This window comes from Desmodus rotundus, chromosome 11, assembly GCF_022682495.2.
Source record: "Desmodus rotundus isolate HL8 chromosome 11, HLdesRot8A.1, whole genome shotgun sequence".
In the NCBI taxonomy this organism is placed as follows: Eukaryota; Metazoa; Chordata; class Mammalia; order Chiroptera; family Phyllostomidae; genus Desmodus; species Desmodus rotundus.
Genome location: NC_071397.1, coordinates 95,993,308 through 96,012,265, shown reverse-complemented (window position 1 = coordinate 96,012,265; position 18,958 = coordinate 95,993,308). Strand labels below are relative to the sequence as shown.

Here is an 18,958-nt window from a genome sequence, read left to right as displayed (position 1 = left end):
ATTCACTAGATTTACTGCGGTGACTATTTTGCAATATATACACAAATATGAAATCATTATTTGTACATCAGAAACTCATCAGAAAATAGAACCCCCATACCTTGTTGATGGAAATATAAAATGATATAGCCATGTTGGATAACAAATTAGCATTTTCCTAAAAAGTTAAATTTATTTAATGTATCGTAAACCCAACAATTCACTCCTAGGAACCTACTCAAGAGAAATGAAAACATATGTCCAAAAAAGAGACACGTATGAATGTTCATAGCAGTGTTATTCACAACAGCCCAAAACTCAAAACAGTGCAAATGCCTGTCATCTGATGAATGGGTGAGCAAAATGTGGTATGCCCATACAATGGAATACCATGCAGCAATTAAAAGGGTCCAAGTACTGATACATGTTACAACATGGATGTATCTCAAAAGCATATGATAAATGAAAGAAGCCAGTTGCAAAAGACTACATTTGCATGACTCCATTTATAGGAAATGTCCAAAAAGGCAAATTTATAGAGACAGCAAGCACACCCACGACTTCTCAGGGCCGGGACTAAGAAAAGGGATTAACTATCTGCAAATGGGCATGAGGGAACTTTTGGGGGGAGGTTATGAAAATCTTCTAAAACTGGATTCTAGTGACGTCTGTAAAACTGTACGCATTTACTGAAAATCAGTAAGATGCATACTTACAATGAGTGGATTTTATGCTATGTAAATTTTACTTCAATAAAGCTATTAAAGAAAAAAAAACAGTGTCATATTTGTATAGGAATGGGTTGAAGTAGTCACCTAAGCTTTTCAATGTTGAAATGTAATTCAAACATGTATCACTATCAATAGATGTGAATAATTCTTTTGTTTGCAATGTCTCTTACAATTTTCAAATTTATTTGTTCTTCACACCAATCCTGTGAAGTAGGGCGAACAAGTGCTATGTAATACATAATAAGCACTTCCAATAAGCACTTTTGTTTTTCCTTTTAGCTTTGTTCTGAGGAAACCTTAAATACTGTATGGATAATATAATTTAAAAATCAAGGCCATCCTGAAAAATGTAATCTGAATAAGCTGAATAACAAGCATCATCATTGCCCCAAGTCCCCCTGATATTGTTAGAAAGACAAGTACCCTCCATTTGCCCAACTACAGTAAACACCGGATAAGCTGTTTAACACAATGCGTCTCCCAGCTGGAGACTCTGACGCTGTCAGTAGACTTGACTGACAGACCTCACCTATAGACCCAGCCTTCGTCCCCCTGCCTCACTGAAGCTTGCTGTGGTTGCTCACTCTAATGCTCGCATTTACAAATATTGAAATGCGTGTAATGTAATTATATAGACAAGAAGGCACAGTGACTAACATTGCAGGAGCTAGTATTCCCTGGCAGAAACAAAGCTGCCAAAAAACCGAAAATGGAAACTAGTGTATTAATTTGGTTCATAGCAAATCCTACTCTAGTTATTTCTCTTGAAAGCTCAAAAGGAACTTAAACAAATCCTCCCCAACTTAGCCCGAAGCTGAGAGTGACATGTTTAAAGAAATGTGACTTATAAAGTGTCCAATTATGTAATTTGAAAATGCATGTGGCATATGCACAGATACACTTAAACCAGTTAAAGATCACATGAACCTCCCTTATTCTGACAATACATACGGAAGGCAGGCCAAACTGGCAGCCCTTCACATCCGGCCCAAGGTTTAAGGCTCTGGGCCTACAAGAAAGCTAGCCTCTGGGGTAACCTCTGCCTACCTTCTGCTCAGAGTTGGGTGTGACAGGGCTTCTCAGAGGTGGAAGAAAACCGGACTCCCCTACACCAACATTTTGGCCTTCCCATCTCAGCCCCACAGTCGCGAATTTGTCTCCAGATACGCTTATGTGACATCTACTTTCCAAAGAAGGCACGGATGCTTTGTGTGCCTTAGTGTTCTTTGTTCCCTGCAGGACCCCCAGGAATCCTTTTGCTGGGACATGAGTTGCTTAAGGATGTTTCCATGACCTCTGACCTAATACAAGCCACGCTTCTTGACTATGACTAAAGTGGGAGCAGGACCAGGTTAGTCTAAAGACATACAGAAATACTCAACTGATTTCCATTGAGTTAATTTTGATGTTTCAAGTTGGAAGAATTTCATATGAACTTATACAATGCAAAACATAGAGTATTGGAGAAAGCATGTGACTCAGAGACAAGAGAACTGTGTTCTGGGATGTCCCCCTGTAACCTTGGTGATGTTTTGTGACTTCCAGGACCCCAGTGTTCTCAGCTGAAGAAAGAAAAGTCACGGTTTTTGGATAAAGTATTCTCTGAGGTCCTAATCATAATTTGACAATCATCTCTTGAGATATTACTGTTATTCTACAAGACAGAAATATTTATCTAAATAATTCATTGAGGTCACATGTGTTTTGGCCTAATGTGTCCTCTGGCTTTTTCTGTACTGTTAGGATAAAAAAAAAACACAACTTAGAATTTGAAACTCACAGACACAGAATCTCTGTGCACTATTATAAAATGCCACAAAAGTTGCAGCTTCGGAGTAAGAATGATAAAGACAGGAAACAGAGAGTAACTGAGTGATATCTGGCAAACACCTACATGCATACAGAAGCGAGGAATGTCATCTCAAACGGTGCCTTTTGTTTTCTTCGTAATAAGTCTTACAGCACTGCACTGGCTTTCCCGCTTCCTAGAGCCTCGGTGTCCCTCAAAGGTGCTTTGATGGCCCTTGTGGGGGTTCAGAGAATAGATGCGGTTCCTCCCCGGTTCCCTTCGCACCTCTCTTTTCATCTGTTTTATTTATTTGGCTTCTATTTAATATTTTGTTTGGAAAAGAGTCCTTGCATAAATGCAGTCTGAAAAGCACTGCGCTATATAATGTAAAAGATTTTGCTTCAATAGAGCACTTTAAAGAATTATTTTGTTATTATACATACCACTTCAAATATGTCATCTTACAAGTTGTTCCAGCAAAAACCAAAGATTAGAAAATAATTTGCCATTTTAGTCTTTTCTAAGGTTACAAATGACATGCTATATTTAATTTTAGCTAGTGTGCAAATCACCAAATACTTTAATAACTGTACAAATATTAATATTTGATTCAAGGGATCTCCTAAGTTATAGGATAATCAGGAGTCTGGATGAATTGGTTGCTAAATGGGAAAATCCTGTTTAGACAGTTGTGAGAGAAAGGAGAATGTTTAATGAAACAAATTTGATGGTCTTATTATCACAGAATTGATTGATATTTGGTGCGATTTAATCTTTGCCAGGGAGAATTTTGAGAAAAGGAACAATCAGTAACTTAGATTAATCCCTCATACTTCCCCTTCAGCCCAATTCATCGATCTCATTCTATGAATGGCCCCTTGGTCTGCTACTGAGAACAAACTCTCTTCTGTACCACAATGTAAGGACTTACGAGTTGGTTTTGAACTTTACTTTTTAAGGACTCACGTCCATGTTGATTTGTAAGGGTGGACGTAAGAGACTTCCCTGCTTCGAATATCACTGACTTTCTAAACTCACTCCGAGAGCATAACAAAATAGCAAAAACAAAATATAATCTTTGGGTCATTTCCCTCAGGACTTCGAATATGTTTACCACCCAGACAGGTTCTATGTTAGAGAGAGACTTTGTGAAATAAAGGATAAATTATTTCAGCCAAAGGATATTCTCATTTCAGTTCCCTAAATGCCTGTATTTTCCTCATAATGATGGATTTAGCTTTTCTAAAGTGCTTTGGGGACCACTGAGATAAAGTGTTATAAAAATGACCACCACACTGAAACAGAGTGTAGAGAGGTCCCTTCTTACACAGAGTGCCCACTAGTAAATACCAGGAGGCGGAGAAGCAGCTGGTGTTACGGAGAAGATCATTGGAGAATGTCCTCGAGAGGCATATGGAATGGAGTCATTTCTCAGCTTTTTTCAACCCCCACGGAGCCGACAGCATGAGATCCTCCTCAGTTTGGGCTTGTATATCTCTTGCGTCTGACTTCCCGCAGGTTTAGATCACCACACAAAGCAGAGAGAAGGAAGATTTCCTTTATCTTTGATAAAGTGATTCACTTTCTCTTTTTGTTTTCTTCCTGCAAGACAGCCTCTGTGTTTATCAAAGCTCCCCTCTAATGAAACGGCAGGCAGTAATCAACAAGCTCGTTCCTGGGGGGGCTGCGGCTTCCACAGTTCTCACTCCCACCCACTTGTGTTGTGGTCATGGGGAACCTGATTTGAGTGGGCAGATCTTCCAGAACAGGGTTTGGACCAGACTGTGGGGCCACCCCGGGGGGTTGACACAAAGCCACTGCAAGCCACTTTTTGCTGTTGCTCTCAACATATTAATACATATGTACGTTCTAATAGGTCTCAACGTGTTAATACATATACATCCCAGGATCTCTGAGTTCTCCCTGGGAAACAGTCAGCACAGCCTGGAAAACGACACCAAATGGCATCTTTGCAGCCAGATTCAAAAGCATGTTAAGTTGCTACAGCAGCAGGAGATTTGCAGGAAGACAGGCTCACAGGAAAAAAACCAAAACAAAAACAGGAATTGCTGACTATCCCTGACACCATAATTTTTAAAAGTCTTAGAAAGAAACAACTATTTTGCCGGAAGTGTAAAAACATTAGAGCTTGGACAAAATAGGATTCATAACGATAAGGGAAACAGAGAACAGCAAGAACTAACTGCTGTCTTTGCATCAGCTGACTTGTGCAGAAAGTTAATTTTGAATTTGTTATATCACTTTAATCCTAACGACCCTATTCAAGTTGGCGGCAGAGCCCTGAAGCATTACCTCTTTTTGAATGTGAATTAGCTGGGCTTCTAAAGATGATGAGGTGGAGGTAAGGGGGCAGAGGGAGTGAAGAGGTATCCTAAGCCTGATGCCCAGAATTCCTGTTGACCCCTTTCCTCCTTCCTGTGCCAGCCAGGAATTCTAGGCAGGGACGCTTTGTGCTCTGCGACTTGCATAACAAAGGCAGGTTGCCACCGCGTAGCTCAATTGGCAAACTTGCAGGATTGCCCCAGAGAGACTCTGGCATATGCCACAGAGGAGGAGAAAGTTCCACAAACAACCCCAGGATCCCTCCACCCAGGTCTCGTTACACCTGGTTTCTCAAGAGCAGATTGCTTCGCCAACCTTAACAATCCCAGAGGAACTCCGGGGCTGGAGGCTGGATTCCAACTCCCTTTGCCGTAATTTATTGAGGGCTTTAAAAGTAGAAAATAAAACTTTGAACTCAACGCATCTGAAGCTTTATGATTCAGGTGTGCTACTTGCCTTCAGGGGCACCAAAGATCACTGAAGTTGAAGTGACACACACACACACACAAAATTCTGTGAGCTGCAGAAATGAAAAGCATGTCCAGACGCGACCCAGCTGGTTCTCCTACCATTTGAACTTGGCAGGAGACGCAGAAGTCCTGGTCCTGCCTCATCCTTTTCTGATGGGTAGGATTTCCCCTACTTCCAGCCCTGTATCCTTGCTCCTCTCCAGCTTTCCAGGGTGTAGAAGAAAGTGAGTTTGTGGAGAAGGAGGCAGAAAGAAAATGGGGAAGGATAAGAACAAAGAAATAAAAATGGCTCATGAGGAAAAATACAGTTGACCCTTGGTTCCTTGGGGGATTGGTTCCAGGCCTTGTTGGATAGCAAAATTTGAGGACACTCAGGTCCCTTATATAAAATAGCATAGTATTTTATATCTTTAAATCATGTCTAGAGCTCTTATAATAAGACCTAACACAATGTAAACACCACGTAAATAGTTGTGCTGTATTGCTTAGGGAATAATGCTAAGAAAAAAAGTCTATACATCTTCAGTACAGACACAACCATCGGAGGCCTAACTACATGTCTGCAACAACGTAACTTTCCCCCCCCAAATATTTTCAATCCGAGGTTGGCTGAATCCTCGCATGAGGAACCCTCAGATGGAGAGGACTGGAGGGCCGACTGTATTGGGTCAAGGGTGAAGTCAATGCTAACTCACGGAGTATTGAAACTTGTAGTTTAAATAGCTAGGCAGGCAGTCTAGTCTGCAGGACTTGACCCCAACAGCATGGCCTGCTAAGCCCTTTCCCTTACCTTCCTAGGCAGATGTTAACGGCAACCCGGTTCAGCTGGGCCAGGTCGCAGTGGTTTCACTTTTGTGGAAGTGCCTAGCATGGTGCCCTGTCATGGTACGTGACAAAATTAATTCTGAAAGTAAGAACCCACTGTTATTCAACAGAAATCAATTTAGGGACACTTCACGTTAGATGCAGCTCTTCCAGGGACGGAGAACACCAGGCCCAAAAAGAAGGAGCAATTTTTGGCCTAGCCCAAGGAGAGGAGGACTTCTCTCTCTCTTGCCCTGCGAAGTGGAAGCTTCCAGGCTTTTCCAGAGACCCACCTCTCCCCTCACCCTGGGGAGGGCCTGGGGCAGGAGCTGCTTGCTTTCCATGATTCCTTCCAGATAGTTTTGGCTACTGAGCTCTTTCGTTAGGAAGAAGGGGCAACTATCAGCAATACCTACCCACCCCGCGTGTCTGTAGAACAGTGTGACTGCGCGTGAGTATGAGAGCCTGTGTGTGTGTATGTGTGTGTGTGCGTGTCAGGGGTGGGGCAGGGGCGGGGCTGGGAAATTGCCTACTTCCTCAGAGGTCCTTATTGGCAATGCAGACAGTGCACAGTATGGAGGCCCTCGGCCGGGCCCAGGCGAGTGTTCTCAACGGGCCGGTCCGAGCACCGCCCAGCCCTGCTCTACAAATCCTCTGGGCAGGCCCACGGAACTGGTTTCCCTCCTCCCAGCCGTTCCCGGGCGGGGCCGTGGTGACCGGCCGGGAGGGCAGAGGGGCAGGCGCTGGGGCCCCGCCTCCCATGGCCTCGGCCCCGCCCCCCGCAGGCCCCGCCCCCGCAGGCCCCGCCCCGCCCCCTCGCGGCCGGCTGCCTGCCAGAGGAAGCGTCTGGAACTCAGGCCCTGGTTCCTGAGCCGGCTACCCCAGGGTATGTGGTGTGTAAACAGCTTCGCTGTCAATCAAGTCGCGTCCGTGAGTTTCAGGAGTCCCAAGGTGGATTCCCTGGTAAAGGAGAGTCCTTTTGCCAGGAGCTCACTCACCCCTCATTTATATCTTGATTAATTTCTGGGCTCTGTAACCTCTTCCAGCTGAGTTTCTCTCCACTGCGCCTTTTGGAGGATGCTTTCCGCCCGTCACCTTACAGTTCCCGCACGCTGGGACTGCTGAGCTGGATCACGTGGTCAGGAGGTAGACTTCGCCAGATTTTAACACAAGGGTTTTTAACCCAAAGCTGCTGGTGGCTGGGTAACGGAAAGGACGCGAGCCTCCGCACACTTTGCAGCCTACCAGACAGAGGGTGGGTCCCTGCGAGCCGCCATTGATTCTTGCAGAGCTGGGGGGTCCTCACCCCAGGTGTCGCCCCTTATTTCTGCTGGAGGAGACAGCTATATTTCACCAGGGATGAAGTGATTTATGGGCACAATTTAAGTAGTGTTTAGGAGCTCTGAGGAATGCAAAATGCAGCAGGACTTGACGGTACGGTACACTTAGGGGGAAATGTGGAATGCACCGAATGTTTTCTTTTCCTTCTTTTAAAGCGAGTTTAACTCTACTTCGGTGACGAAACTGTTTAACCATGTGCAAATGTGTAATTCTGCCTCCTGACAGCGCCAGCCAGGGTTGGGACGGCCAGCCGTGAAGGCTGGAAGCAGGGCTTAGTCACCCAGGGGTTTTCTGAGCCATAGACTTCCCCCTAAATTTAGAATACGCTGAGAGAAGGAAATGACGACTACTTTGTCCAGTTTCGTTGCTCTTCTTTATCCCCTTCTTTTACATAAATAAATACTTTTAGGGAGAGAGGGGCATATGTTTTAATTTTCCCCCCCAGTGGAGATAGTTTGGATTTTAAGCATAATGGAGTGATAATGGTAAGAAAATATTCTTATAAAAATTATTTCTATTTTTGAAGTAATCAGATGTTCTGGTATGGAAATCTTTGCCAAAAATAAAGTTGTAAAATATTTTTAAAAATTAGTCCAAAAGTCCATGATTGCACCTTCAGTTAATTACGTTTCTAGAGAGACACTTAATTGAAAATTTTTATTTCCTTATATGAGGACATTTTAGGCCTATAAAAATTTTTTTAAAATCCTACAGAGAATTATAATAGCAAGTATCTCTCCTGTTCAGCCCATTACAGGTGAAATTGAAGTCCAGCTCCCCCACCCCCACTGGCCCCGTTCCTAATCTCATTTCCCTTCCTCACATTCCAGAGACAGCATACACCCTGCATTTGTGTATTAAAATATTTTCCCTACATATGTATGTACACATAAACAACACACTATAGCGTGTTAATTTGCATGTTTTAAATCTTTATATGAGCAGTATGAACTGCGCCTACATTTCTGCAATTTGCAGCCGTGTCACTCCACATGGCATTTGTGTGATGTACTCACCTCGATCACAGTGGCTCTGCTTCCTTCTTTTCACTGGTGCTTAGGTATCCATCCTCCTGTTGACATGCAGGTTGTTTCTACTTTTTCTCAATTGTAAACAATGTTTCTGTGAACCTTCCTGTATATGTTTCCTTGTGCAGATGTGAAGACTTTCACCAAGTAGTGGAAATGTTTCAGGATTGTAGTAAGTCTGTGATGTTATCAGATGCTACCTGCCGGTAATTGTTCTCAAGAGTCACAGTTTTGCCGTTTCACTGTAGAAATATAAGAAAATGCAGATTGTAGGTGAGAAAGGAAAAATTATTCCCCATCTCTCAATCCAAACAAACCCACTTATAACTTAAAAAAAAATTAAATATATAATCTCCAGGTTTATTCTTCTGTGATTGTGTGTGTATATGTATGTGTATGTGTGTGTGTATATACACTTTGTATATATACTTTATATACTATATGTATATTTATAAAGTAGAAACAACCTACATCTGTCAGCAGGAAGATGGACCCCTATGCACCAGTGAAAAGAAGGAAGCAGAGGTATTGTAATCGAGATGAGTATATCTATATAACATTTTATTTATTTATTTATTTACTTATTTATTTATTTATTTTAGGACTAGCATAGCTGGGAACTAAGGTATGCATACCAACTTTACTAAATACAAATAATTGTTTTCATCATCATTACCCATTTAGACACCTATCCCTCACACAAGTTTGTGTGAGAGTCTGTAGTTTTGCATCCTCATCAACACTTCATATTGTCAGACTACAAATTTTTGCTAATCTGATGGGGTGTGAAATGGTGTCTTGTTTTAATTTGCATTTTCCTGATTATTTATGAGGTTGAATTTGTGTGACCATTCTTCCCGCTCCTCCCTCTCAGTGAAATGCCTGTTCTTTTCTTTTACCCATTAAAAACAAATTGTTTGTTTCTCTTAAACGCTTTTCTCTTTAAGGTAGAAACTGACAAGACAGATTCTTACTGTAACCTCTAGTTACTCAATGGCTCTGCATTGCACATAAATGGCCCATGGAGAATGAAGCTGAAAATAGAGGAATGCTTTCCTAAAAGTGATTATCTGGAAATTTGGATTTCAAAGGTAGAAATGAGGCATACAGCTTCATGCTGAATAGCAAAATATACCAATACTTACAAAATTTCCCAAGGTAAGTTACAGAAATAGCAGCAGTGCTACGTGTAAGTGAGAGAGATGAGTGGAGTTCCGTGTCCTATTTCCCACCTGTCCTATTTCCCAGTGTTGAAATTTAAGTTATGAGGATGGTTGTAGGAACGAGTTCCAAGTACTTCTTCTGCCTTTGTACCAGTTCTTGAGACAGTGAGTGGGCTTCAGTCATTAGTGCTTCAAGTGACTCCATTCCACCCGTGCTAAGCACGGAAAATCAATAGTGGATCATTTAATAATGCTCCAAAGACTTGAAAAGAGCCTGTTAAGAGAGGTTTGCACCAAAATAGAGGAACTTCAGAGTGAGGTATTCTGTATTTGTTATTTTTCTTTGATTTAAAGAGAACTATTTGTTGCTCTGCACCCCCATGGCTAGAATGGATGCTGGCCTAGACTGTTCACCCAGAGTTTTCAGATAGGACAGAAGATAAGGTGTATTAGCTTATTCCTGTGGCAGTATAAGAAAATTTGAGAGGAAAATAAAGTATGATTAATGAGTAACCACTTTTCAGCATACAAATGTTAAGATTTGTACTTTAAAGTACAAATCACTTTACAGTGATTTATAGCATTTTCTGTTTCTTATCTAAATTACTATGGAAAATAGAACTATTCTTATAGATGGGGTAAAGTGTACTCTTTCCTACATGTCTCTCTTTATCTTCAAGTCTTGGATGCTATTTCGTAGATTGCAAATGTTAAGATTTGGAAATAGAAGCTATTATGTTTTATTGCTATTGGTTCCATCCAGACAATAAGTTTCCTTTAAAAATGCCTTTATATTGTACCTTGATTGGGAGGGGTATACAGTTTCATCAAAAATAATAGGATTGTATATTTAGAATATGTGCGTTTCATAATACATAAATTATACCTCAATAAAAAAGGAGAATGGGGGGAAATGACATTTCAGAATCACCCTTCTGGTTGGAGTGGTAGAGATTATATCAACTGGTGGTCTTCAAAGTATTCTTGGGACCCTCCTGGAGTCAGTGAAGAGTCTTCAGGACTGGCCTAAGATGCCAGGTCTGGGGGTCTTGGTGTCTGGGTGGAAATCTTCGTCATCACTGTGAGAACAGACAGAAGCACATGGATTGTATTTTTAGCTGCCATAAACTTAACAATAAAAACCAGGAGCAGATTTTCCTCCTGGTATTTTACCCCTGGCCAGCTTCAATTGGAAGGGATGTCATTACATCCCACTTTCTCTTGGCTCTGGCCAAGCAAGGTAAGGGATGCCAGACTATCTGGAACTGTGGGAAGAGAAGATGTAGAAAGCGTTCACATTTGGACTTTATTCCAGTTCTCCTTGCGTCCAATCCCTTGCCACGGTGAGAAATGGAACAAGTAGGTAGGAGTAGGCAAGTGGCTTCCAGAGTGTTACGTCCGATTGATCTCCTCCTCCCCATCCTCCTCCTCTTCAGAATCACAGCAAACTGCAGTAAGTGGAGGAACCTCCTCAGTCTGAGACTTGTTGAATTGGAAACATCCCAAGGGGACTTTCGCCATTTGCAGGTTTTCATGCACATGTTTGCACATCAACATATTGGGGGAACCAGCAGTCTAAGGTACCTCCAGAAAGAGACTTTATTAGTCAAATTATTCTTTTTAAAAAATATTTTATTTATTTATTTTCAGAGAGGGGAAGGGAGGGGGAAAGAGAGGGAGAGAAACATCAGTGTGTGGTTGCCTCTGGTGTGCCGCCCACTGGGGACCTGGCCTGCAACCCAGGCATGTGCCCTGACTGGGAATCGAACCGGCGACCTGTTGGTTCACAGTCTGGTGCTCAATCCACTGAGCCACAGCAGCCAGGGAAAATTATTCTTATTTGTAAATATTTTAGGGAAACAAGATTCTTCTAAAATATATATGCTAATAATCTCTGTCAAATGTGTAAAAATCTTTATAGAGTCATGTAATCCTTTTTTTCACCCCAATATGAATCTTTTCTTTTGCAAATTAAATGCATGTTCTCTCTCAGCAAAGCTCTGCAGTTAGAACACTGATGCCAATACCAGTACCTGAAGGCAAACGGGTCACCCTCTGTTGGGCTTGCTTCCCACTCACTCAGGCTTGATCTGTTCTGTTGTATTTTCTAATGCGTTGAGGGCATGTAGGTTTCTTATATTGCTTGTTTGTGTACAATTATTCTTGGATTTAATGGCTCATCACTTTTGTTCCATTCTTTTGATTTGTTTGTTTCGTTTCACAGTGTAGAAAAACCATGTGAAGGTACGTGGCCATCCTGCTGTACCTGTTTTCAATTCCAGTCCCCCACCTTTCCCCCATCAAGATAGTCATTTTGAAATCGATCACTATCTTTCCTATTCTTATTTTTATATTTTTCTTCATATACTTGTTCATGAACAATATTTTATATTGATTCATGTTTTAAAGTGTACATTTATAGTCATATAATGTGCATATGTATCACAACATTGTTTTCTAATTTTCTATTTAAAATTAATTTTTGTATTTCTGATCTTTTCCATACTCTCTCATTCCTGCTTTTCATTGGATTGTCGATATCTCAAGTTCTTTTTCTTTTAGTTTCTCTCTTTTGGCTTGGAAATTATATTTCTATTTCTTTACTATTTATTTATTTATTCTTAAAAATTCTTAATGGAATGTAAAGTTCATCCATATCTGTTCTCCTCTGAACTGACACAGGAACTTAGGGCCCTTAAGCTCAGAGCTTCCTGTGCAGTGTCCAGTGTCATTGCCAATGGCTATCTGAGTGTTTCCTCGTTGTTAAAGTCCTCTCAGATTTACTATTTATAGGAAATCATTGTGTGACTTTGACAATGCGTTTAACAATTTCTCTATTCATCCTTATGTTTTGCCCTTCACATCCTCCTTCTGGACTCTACTGTTTTTCTTACTGCAGTAAACTTTGCAGTAGATCTTTTAGGAAGGGCCATTGAGTGATAAACTCTGGATTTTCATTGGTTTGAAATGTCTAGTTTACTGTCTGGCATAAAACTTTAGCTAGGTATAGAATTCTAGAACGAGAATTATTTTTCTCAGCAGCGTGGAGATGCCGTTCATTCCCCACACACATCCGCGGTGACTGATGGCGAGTGTGATGATGGTCTAATTGGATTTTTTTTTGTTTTTTGTTTTTGTTTTTAGGCATCTGCTTTGGTTGCTTTTAACATTTTTCTTTTTATTGACATTCTGAATTTTCACCTTAGTGTACCAAATTGTGAATTTATAGTGCTAGGGTATTTGCAAACTTCTGAAATCCAAAGACTCATTTATGTTTTACTTTAGTTCTGGAAAACTTCGGTGTTAGTTTCTTTATATTGTCTCTCCCCCCTTGGATGTTATTTTCTTAAATATCAGCTCTTCCCCATTTCTCTGCTATTTGTTCGGTCTGAAATTTCTACTCGATGTGGTACATTTCGAGTCTTCTGATCCATTTTCCATAGCACGTAAGTGCAGTTTCATAGTTTCTCTGACCCGTGTTCTGAGAAATTTCCTCCAGTCTGTCTTCTGGTTTATGGATTCTTCCTTCAATTTTGTCTTATTTCTTCATTATCCTGGTCATTGCATTTTTAATTTCAGTGACTATATTTTCCACTTATAGAGATGCAATGTGGTTCTTTTTCAAAGTTGCTTATTGTTTTCGTATCTTCTTCTTTTATTATGTTTTCTATGATTTTGTTTGTATCTTTAGTCACGTTACATTTATCTCAGTCTCTTCCAGAATGCTCTATGATATGCAGTTCTCTGAGTACCGAGTCTTTCTTCTGCTGTATCTGTTGACTCACCTCACCATAGTTTGTTCTTTCACAGACCTTGTAAGTTTTTGACTGTGAACTTTATCTTCAATTTTTTTCTTCCTAAGAGTTGTAAAAATGTTCCCAAGGAGTAAGGGTACGTTTTTACTACTAGGTCTAGAGCTTTCAAATCCTAGCTTGACTTTTTACTTAATTTACTCTCTCAAGTTAGGATTCTTAAGTCAAGCCAGTAGTATAAATTCAGACCCCACATACACATGTATCTCAGGCTTGGAGTTCCCATTTCTCAAAGGTATTTTTCTTCCATCCAAGTTCCCGGACATACCATATATATTACTCAGGGATGCAACCAATCCTTTCTGTAGTGGTTTTGCTTTTCTAACATAACAAAAAATGTTGGAAGTAGGCAGAGCAGGGAAGAAATACTATCATCTATGTCCTTTTCCTCAGGCTCCATGTGTATTCCTTCCCCTCTATCCTTAAGGAATGGCTCTTATCCTCTGTCTGTTTCACGGTGGCAAGTTGGCTATTCCACTTCCAGCCTCAAGCCATTGTCCCAGTAGGAAAGAGAGAAGGAAGCAACAAGGAGGAAGGGATGGCCCCCAGATCAGGAAAACCAAACTTTCCCAGAAATTCCTAGCCCACATCTGCTTAAGTGTTGTTGGCTAGAAGTGCATCCCATGGTTACCCTCCCTGCAAGGGGGGTGAGCGGGACAGCTTGTTCTGAACACCTTGCCTTTGATGTTTCCCTTTATTTGTGCCACTTGGAGATTTCCTTCCCCAGTCACTCTAGCTTGGCTGCCAAAACAAAATTTTAATGGTTTTAAATAATCTAGAATTTCTGTGCATTTGCTTAGGCTGTCGTGTTGCCTGAAGAGTCATTCACTTGTCCATAAGCTGCAAGGGTCATTCATTCATTCACTGAACACATACTGAGTACCTACAGTTGTGCATGGAGTGGACTTTAGTGGGGCTGCTAAAGCTGCGCCCATTTCCCCCCTCTGTGTCCATTTGGAAGTTCAGAATTAGCACAGGCTCTGTTGTGTTTCTCCAGCCCCAAATATTCACAGTGGGGGTCCTCCCCAGAGAAAGATTGCACTTAGTCGAGAAAGCAATTCTGAGACCTGTAGCTGGGGACACAATGCTCAAAATATGTAGGGTGGGGGTGGGGCAGACTGGCTCAGCTATTCCTTAGCTTTTAATTAATTGCCCTGATTATTCGCTCCACTTTCCTTACGCTCTTCACACCTGCTGAGCTTAGAGTCTCCCTGGGAAGAACGGCTCCCCTCTCCATGGCAGCCCTAACCAGTGTTTCAGTTTGTGGTTTCCTTTGGTGTGTCCATCAATACTGCTTTCTTGTCTTTCATAAATTGTCAAATTTTCTATTTGGCTGTTAGCATCCTTGCTTCTTTAAGCACTACTATGGAAGCATTAGTTTTGTGTACCATGATTTCACAGTGGGATTTTTGGGAAGTCGTCTAAGTAAATGTTTATAAGCATTTGAAACCTTGAACCAGAAGCTCCAGATATGTGGTCATGCATCCTATTTGCTTAGGCCTGTGCTTGGCACCACAGAAGACAAGAGAGGGGGGTATAGCATCTAATCCTTAGTGCCAGCGGAGTGCTGCAGGCAGCCTGCACAAACTTTCAAGAGACGATTGTTAAAATTTCAGCAGTTCTCCAAGTTGGTTGACTTTGCTTTGGTATCTTGAAATTGACCATGATAGGAGTATTTATACCACAGAAATTAACAAACATAATGAATCAGCCGTTCTCCACTTTGAGAGCTGTTTGCTAAACATTTCTCAGCACACCACTAGTCTTTACTCATGGCCAGCTTGAGATAAGACATGTACTGAAGTAAAAGTAAAAGTCCAGGTAAGATAGCCATCAAGTACAAAGCAGAGAAGTGTGGTTACTCCAACAGCTAAGGGATTCAGACAGCAGAAACCCACGTTGACTGCAATAGTTATGGAAGCTTGGCAAGGTAGCAGCAATGCAAACAGAGCATTACTGCTCTTGGCAATGAAAAAGGGTGGGCTCTGAAGCCAGGGTTCGAATGCTAGCTCTTTCACGTACTTCTCTGTGAGCTGGGAGAATTACTAAATCTCTCTAGTAAGCATAATGACAGTCCACGTTTGTGTAATCCTTATTATGGGTAGGCACTGTGCTAGGTGCTTTCCATAGATGAACCTAATCCTCAGTTTCATCATCTGCAAAATGTTGGCTACCTCCACGGGCTCTCCTGACATAACTCATTCAAAGAGTGTGGCATTGTAAAGTCTCAGTGAAATTAGTTTTTTGTTTTGTTTTGTTTACTGGCAAATTTCTTATAGAAGACAAGCAATTTCTACATGCAGATTTTTCCTCCTGGGCCTTGAAAGGTGGGTGAGATTTGGTTATGTGAAGGGACTTGCAGAGGGCATTTCAGCCAAAGGGGCGGGGGGTATCAGCACAGAGGAAAGGCAAATAGAAGTGTGGGTGCTCATTCTGAAGCTAGCTTAAGGGAAGTGGAAGCAGAACTTTGGGGAGTGGTTACAGCAACTGAATGAGTCGAATGGGAACAGGTTGTGGCAAGTTCTGTGTTCTAAGTAGGGAACTTAATATTTCATGTGATGGGAACTAGGGAGCCACTGTAAATTCTTGAAAGGGCAGAGAAATGACTGAAACAGGATTTTAGGAATAGGATTCTGGCAGGCAGGTGCTTATGCAAAATGAGTTGGGGTGAGGGGCAGAGACCCAAGGCATGAGGAGGCAGAAGTGGGTGAGAAAGAAAAGCCCGGGTCTGAAAGATAGTTCAAAAGAGTGATTTATATGACAAGGAATTTTTAAAAATATTTTATTTATTTATTTTTAGAGAGGGGAAGGGAGGGAGAAAGAGGAAGAGAAACATCAATGTGTGGTTGCCTCTCACGCATCCCGTACTGGGGATCTGGCCCGCAACCCAGGCATGTGCCCTAGACTGGGAATAGAACCAGCGACCCTTTGGTTCACAGGCCAGCACTCAGTCCATTGAGCCACATCAGCCAGGGCAGACAAAGCATTTTATAAAAAGATAAAAGAATCAGATTATTTGATAGATGAATAAACTAGAAATATGTAGTCACGATGTTGCAGAACCAACCAGTAGTGTGTGGGGTTCGATTGCCCGCCGCCAAGAAGCATGACTCCCAAGGCAAGAGTTTGGTGAAAAAGGAGAGGGGTTGTTTATTTAAAGGTTATACAGATTTAGAATAATGGCAGATTTCTGCCATTAAGTCTTGCTTTCTTTAAAAACACCCCAAATCGAATAGTCTTGCCTCCCTCTGCCAAACCAGGCCAGTTTCCGAAAATGCCAGTTAGAGGCACCACCTTTCAGAAAAGCAGAAGTCTGCAGCACGGCATTCCCGGTCCCAGTTCAGCTCCAAGCATCTCTCTCGTCTCTGTGTGCTCGGCCAGGCAGGTCCCTGCTGCACCGCCAGCTCTGCCGCCATCTTCTCCAGGCAGACTTCCAGGCAGACCTCCTGACCCCGTGGCAGCCTCCTTTCGGACCTCCCGCTCCAATGTTAAGTGTTCAGCTCAGAACCTCTGTGCGATCTAACATCTGGTTATTCCTGTGGTGCATTAGTGTCCGCCATTTTTTCAGCTTCCCAGTGTATTTGACCCTCCTTTGGCTGCCATCATTAGTCAAGGTAAGAGTTGCCAGCGATGCATGGGGCATCCAGGGAGGGCATCCGCCCCACAGGTCAGGTAGGCGCTCTATGCGCTCCTCCCACCCCCTCTACATCATGGGTCACTGTGTGTTCTCACAGCCACATACACAATTCTGCAGCTTGGGAAGATCTTAATGTGCCTTAACCTGCTGTACTTTCTGCTCTGTTCCCTGCCCCCTTCCTGCCTCACCTGCAGGATTTGGGGGGAGGATGGCTCCCCGCCCTCAGGGGACCCATGCCCTGTACCCCGTTACAACAATATCTATAAGAGCGACCTGAATCAGAACTTAAGAAAATCGATGCCCTGGCTGGTGTGGCTCAGTGGATGGAGCGCCAACCTGCAAACCGAAAAGATGCCAATTTTGATTCCTGGCCAGGGCACATGCCTGGGTTGTGGGCCAGGTCCCCAGGTGGGGGTGTGCGAGAGGCAACTGATCCATGTCTCTCTCGCACATGGATGTGTCTCTTTCTCTTTCTCCCTCCCCTCCCCTTCTCTAAAAATAAATAAATAAATAAATTTAAAAAAAGACTAAGAAAGGATTCTTCATCCCCTCTGACACCGCAAAAGGAAAAAAAAAACTAATTTAAAAGTAAGTATATATATTTATTTAGTGGAAAGTTTTCTTATTTTTCTTATATTGCCTGTGGTTTTGGGTACTTTCTTTTAGTTAAATTAATGTGGATAAACTTTTTGAGTTTGTTTAGCTTTATAACGAAACTGTGGCATCTGTAGTTAATCCTGTTTTCCTAAGTACCCATAAAATGATGTTAAATAATGGTTTTATCATGGTTTGGAGCTATAATTTGTTCCTTAGCCTCCACAGAGGGTGGGTAACTGGGGGGAAGGACCCGCTACTGTGTAGACACAGGGGGGATGTTAGTGACTGTGTGTGAGCTTCTGTCCATGGGACTCGTCCTTGAGATTGAGCTGTGGTGAGGCCCTGCGTGGAGCACGCGGGTCTTGCTTCATTCTCGTCCTTGTGTGACAGCCAGTAGGGACACTGGAGGGCTGTGTGTGGCACCACACGGGCTGGATTTCTCCCTTATCAATCCGGTAACAACCAGCTTTGGCAAAGGCCTCTGGTGACCTTCATGTGGCTAAACACATGGAGCTTTTCGGGTCCTTGTCTCTTCTGAGTTCTGAGCAACCTTGACACTTAGTCATTCCTTTTTGGAAAACACTTTTTTTCCTTTTGACCTCTGAGGCACCGTAGTCTCCCATTTCTCTTCCCTTTTCTCTTTCTGGTTCTTCTTAATGAGAGTAAGTTTGTCAGCCACATGTGACATTTTGGAGCTTCTCAACGCTTAATTCCTAAAACCTATCAGCCAGTCAGTCAGTTTCAATTTCTCTCTCTTCACATCCTGCTTTCGCTATTAACGCTTTACTTAGCAGACTCGCTGCTTGCTACCAGTCGTCCTCAACTGGGTTGGCCAAAAAGTCCGTATGTTTTTTTCTGTCAAAGACACATTTTTTTCATTTTCACCAATAACTGTGGATTTGGATATTTGAATATTTGGGTTGGCTGTTTCCTGCATGGTATAACATGGATTGTTCTCAATTAATTTCTCAATTTGATCGCTATCAATTTCAACTGGTTTACCTGACCTTGGAGCGTTGTCCATCAAGAAATCTGCCCAAAACGTCATGAACCACTTTTGACACGTGCGATCAGTCACAGCACCTTCTCCACACACTGCACAAATATGTTTTTGTGTTTCAGTTGCATTTTTACTTTCTTGAAATAATAACACATACTATGTTGAAAACGTTGGTTATTTTCTTCCATTTTCAATATTAAAATGGCTACACAAAAAAAAACAATTTTGATAAGTTTTTTTTAAATGCACACTGATATGACAGCT

The 18,958-nt window shown here is 42.1% G+C and overlaps 2 long non-coding RNA genes across 3 annotated transcripts in view; one reads left to right on the top strand and one right to left on the bottom strand.

The window, feature by feature from the left end:
• The window catches only part of LOC128779559 (uncharacterized), a 29,429-nt gene extending 22,206 nt beyond the window's left edge, over positions 1-7,223 (bottom strand). For both annotated transcript variants that reach the window (XR_008425595.1, XR_008425594.1), the window contains exon 1: positions 7,115-7,223. This is a non-coding gene — a long non-coding RNA (uncharacterized lncRNA). The remainder of the gene's footprint in view (positions 1-7,114) is intronic.
• LOC128779560 (uncharacterized) overlaps positions 6,949-18,958 on the top strand; it is a 28,092-nt gene continuing 16,082 nt past the window's right edge. Inside the window, exon 1 of the long non-coding RNA XR_008425596.1 lies at positions 6,949-7,002. This is a non-coding gene — a long non-coding RNA (uncharacterized lncRNA). The remainder of the gene's footprint in view (positions 7,003-18,958) is intronic.